Raw genomic sequence first — 4,832 nt, 5'->3', positions numbered from 1 at the left:
CAGTCTGGTCGTGTTCACTCTGGATTCTCTCAGATGTCCCTGCCTCTGGCTATGCTCTCACATATATCTATAATGAACTTTCTCCTCCACCATCTAGGAGCAGTCACAGCTTTTCCTGTTTGGGTGGGAGCTCTACCTCAACCACTGGCACCCTGGCATCCCTATTCCCAAAGAGTCTGAAATGTTTGGAAGGAGTCTGATGGAAGATCCACCTCAACACCCCTCCTCATCTCTTTCCCCAAACCTACCCCTTCAAAGCCCGCCAAACACAGCTCCTCCCCCAGAGAGGCTCATGACCACTCCCATGGAGTATATAAGATGCACCCCAGAAAACAGACAAGTAGTTCTTCTGGGGTCTCCTCTCCGAGGGGCTGGGGAATCAACCAGGAATGCTTCACCCATTAAACCTGGGCTTTTCCAATTTGGTCTGATTCAGTTTGCTTCATTGGAGGAAACGCCTTCAGGATGCAAAAGATTTATCATCTGGAGGTTCTACCGAGGAAGGCTGATTTTTCCCCACTGGCCCAGGGCCACGTGGTGGGAAAACACTCCTCTTCCCCACACCTGCTCTCAGCTGGGTAAGGTGCCCTTTCCAAGTCCTTGTCTAGGAGGCCCAAGGCCTCTTCATTTTTCAGCGTGTCCTGCCAAAGACACGGCTGCAGCAGGCCCCCTACCCATTCCAGTGCAGAGGGCTGCCTCTGCTCCACCTGACCTGTTCTGGTGCAGAGGGCTGCCTTTGCTCTGTCCAACCCGTTCCAGAGCAGAGGACTGCCTTTGTTCTGTGGGACTCCTTCTCCAGAAGACTTTCTGTTGAAGGGAATCCCCCCTACACCGTTTTTGACCCAAGACTTACCACAGTGGACACATTGTGCTAGGCTTCGGGTCCCTGGCATAGACTTGAGAAAAGGCACTTGGCATTCAAAGCCTGATCCCCCAAAACCCCTGTGGGGTCTTTTACAAAATCTATTCAAATTGGGGCTACAGAACTGCCCTACATCCACGGTTTTTGGGTTCTGCATTCCCACCCTCCCTACAGGGGCCAATGTCTCACAGCACTGGTCCATTCACTGCTGGAGACAGACTCATCCCCCAATTCCCCCAAACTCTACCTACCTAACTGATAGGAATTCCAACCACACCCCCATGGTTGTGCATGCCCGGCGGGACACTTAGTCATCTCTGCCTAGCCATTTCTGGGTAATACGTCCTGTATGACCCATGCCCCATGGTTACGAGGTCATGTAGCAGCACGGACATGACCTCATGATCTATGCGCATGCGTGGAATAGCCACATGGGCCTGTGTGCACAGGTGCGTCCTGGCCTTTGTAAGGCAGGCCCCATGTTCCCCGGCCCTCTTTCTCGCATGTGCCCTTCCACAGGCCTGATCACACCTGTCCCTTTTTCTTTGTCTTGATAAAACTCTTGTTTGTGATTCTGTCATGTGTCGTGACTTTTCCTTAGGGGCAAGAACACTGCAAAAAACCATCATATGGTGCCATGATTCAACAGGCCCTCCCAGGCACTTTGCACCTGTAAACCTGTAAACCTGTACCTGGGGAGTCTGCTTCATCCATGACAGCCCACTGTCTATTTGCCTGGCCACAGGATCCTGCACACACCACCGGCTACTTTGATTGGTGAGTCCCCCACTTTTCAACCAGCATAAACAGTCTTCTGGATCCATGGGAATGACTGTTGAGCATCTGGCATCCCTCTGGTATCCTTGAAACTGGGGGTAACCCCGACCACGGTCTTCACGGCCACAGTCGGTCCCTATCGCAGGCTAAAATTTCTAGCCATCTCTCACGTCTACAGTTTGAGATATATTTCTTGTGGTCAGACCCCCATCTTCGGGTGCATCCTCAGACTGTGTAAGGCCGACACATTTTTCTGGCTTGACGAAGCAGTAAGTGCTGTTGGACTCCCTGGGAGTCCTTCCCTTCACATGCCTTAGGCCCCCCGCCTTACATCTGACAAGACGTCTGGCGGCTTGCGCCTGGTACAGATCCATCCTTGGCCTTAGGGATGCCTGGGGCCTTGGCTTGGGATCACATTTGTTTTTTAATTTTTTAATTTGTTTGCCTCTCTGCTGCAGACATGGGAAATAAGGCTTCCAACGCTATCAGTCCCACCTTTCCCCTAGGATGCCTTCTTGAAACTTTAAAACCTCTCACCTTAATGCCTTGCTTAAAGACTCCTAAGTTTGTCCATCTCTGTACTAAGAGATGGCCCAAATATGCCTTAGACAATAACAAAAATGGCCGTGGAGTGGTTCCCAAGATCCCGATATTTTACGGGAATTATCTAACTTCTGCCAGCGAACAGGCAAATGGAAAGAGTTGCCCTATATCACAGCTTTCTTCTATTTAAGTTCTAAACCGTCTCTTCTGGATTCCTTCTCTCCTGCCCATATGCTCTTAGCTATGCCTGACTGGACGATTCCCTGACGCCGGAATCTCTGGCCCTAGATCCTGCAAACGAACCTCTGCCTATCCGACTTTCGGCTCCCAAATCTGCCCCCAGGGCGCCGGTACCTTCGGTGGCTCCTCTGGCTTCCTCCTCCTCTTTCAAAGGCCTAGCTCTAGCTCCAAACTTTATGCCTCCTGCCACCCACTCTCAAACTGCCAAAGGGTCTGACCCCAGCCGTTCAAACCCACCAACCATTTTCCCTTTGCGAGACATGGCTGGAGTCCATAGACTGATTAAGGTCCATGTCCAATTCTCTCTCACAGAACTCTCAGATAGAAAAGAAACTGAGTTCTTATACCTCTAATTCTGCTACCTTTATTAAGCAATTCCAATATATCACTCAATCTTATAGTCTCACCTTTCATGACGTATATACGATACTTGCTAATTACCTACTTCCTGAGGAGTGGAGGTGGGTTTGGGAGCAGGCTAGGACACATGCAGATGAGGTTCACCAAACTAACCCCACACACCCTCCAGGGGCTGAGGCGGTTCCTGATCAGGACCCACATTGGGATTATAACACCCAGGGTGGGTCTCTAGCCAGAGATGGGTTTATTATCTGCCTCTTGGCAGGCCTCCGTAAGGCTGCCCTAAAACCAGTAAACTATGAAAAACTGAAAGTGATAATTCAAGATATGGACAAAAATCAGTCTCACTTAGAACAGCTCACTAAGGCCCTCCTTCAGTTCACTAGGTTAGATCCTGAAAGCCTTGAGGGCAGGCAGCTCCTAATGACCCACTTTGTCTCACAGAGCTTTTCCGACATAAACACTTAGAAAAAGGCCCTCTGACCCCACAGGCAGAAAGAAGTGCTAGTGGCGGCATTCAAAGTATACCATGGAAGAGATGAAAAAACCCAAAAAAGGAACTGCCAGATGCTGGCACATACTGTCAGACCGGCTCCCCGAAAGCCACTGGGTCCCTGTTTCAAGTGTGGGAAAGACAGTCATTGGGCCCCGGGCTTGCACCACCACCCCATAGGGAGCACTGATAGGGCCTTGCTCAAAATGTTGCCCAAAGGGTTACTGGTCAGCTGACTGTCCCAATGCACCAACCGGCATAGGAATGCCAGATGAAAACCACCCTCCGGCTGACTTTGTATGCTTGGCTTTCAGTGACAACTGACACTGCCTGGGTCTTGCCCCAGCCATTTCCATCTCACACAGGGAACCCAGGGTAGCGATAATAACATCTGGGCGCTCCATCTCCTTCCTTCTGGACACCAGAGCTACCTATTCTGTCCTGAGAGAGTTTTGGGGGCCTGCTTCTCCTTCTCATCTCCCTATTGTCGGGGTTAGGGGAAAGCCTTATCTACCTCACTAGACCCATTCTTAGTGGTGCCAACCTGCCCTGTGCCTCTAATGGGAAGGGATCTTCTAGCTAAGGTAGGAGCATCCATTTCTTTTGCTCACATTCACCTCACCCCAGATGCGCCAGCAGCTCCTCTTCTTCTTCTCCTAGCCACCCACTCTACTGACTCTAACAATTCCTTTCCCTTGCCAGTCTCTCAGGTGGACCCAAAAGTCTGGGACACTCAGAACCCTTCTATCGCTAGGCACCATCAGCCTATTATTATCCAGTTACAAGACCCTACCAGATATATCACCCAAGCTCAGCACCCTCTCTCACTCCAGAGCCTAAGAGGACTTAAGCCTATCATTTCTAACTTTCTCAGGAAAAAGCTGCTCTGCCCAACCTCTTCGCCTTTCAACACCCCCATACTTGCAGTTAAAAAGTCTAATGGAACCTACCGCCTGGTTCAAGACCTCCGGCTCATTAACTCTGCAGTGGTCCCCCTCCATCCTGTAGTGCCTAACCCTTATACTCTCCTGTCCACTGTCCCTTTAGGAACCTCTCAGTTCTCAGTTCTAGACCTCAAGGATACCTTCTTTTCTATTCCTCTCAGATCTCAGTCTCAAAATATATTTGCTTTCACCTGAAATGACCCTGACACTCACCTGTCCACACAGCTGACCTGGACTGCTCTGCCACAAGGATTCAGGGACAGTCCACACCTATTTGGTCAGGCTCTGTCTCTCCCTGGCTCTAAACTAATATAGTATGTAGATGACATTTTACTCTGCAGCTCGTCCTTACACATTAGCCAAACTAACACCACTGCTCTCCTAAATTTCCTGTCCAGCCCAGGTTACAGGGTATCCCCTTCTAAAGTTCAGCTGTCCACTCTCCAGGTCACCTATTTGTGGGTTACTCCAACCCACAAGACTATTACTGTAGATAGAAAGCACCTAATCCAGTCTCTTACAGTCCCTTCTACTAAACATGAGATTCTGTCTTTCCTAGGAATAACTGACTTCCTACGGTCTTGGGTTCCATCTTTTTCTCTCCTTGCTCGCC

Source organism: Peromyscus eremicus, chromosome X, assembly GCF_949786415.1.
Source record: "Peromyscus eremicus chromosome X, PerEre_H2_v1, whole genome shotgun sequence".
NCBI classification, from domain to species: Eukaryota; Metazoa; Chordata; class Mammalia; order Rodentia; family Cricetidae; genus Peromyscus; species Peromyscus eremicus.
Note: the sequence above shows the minus strand (reverse complement) of the source record.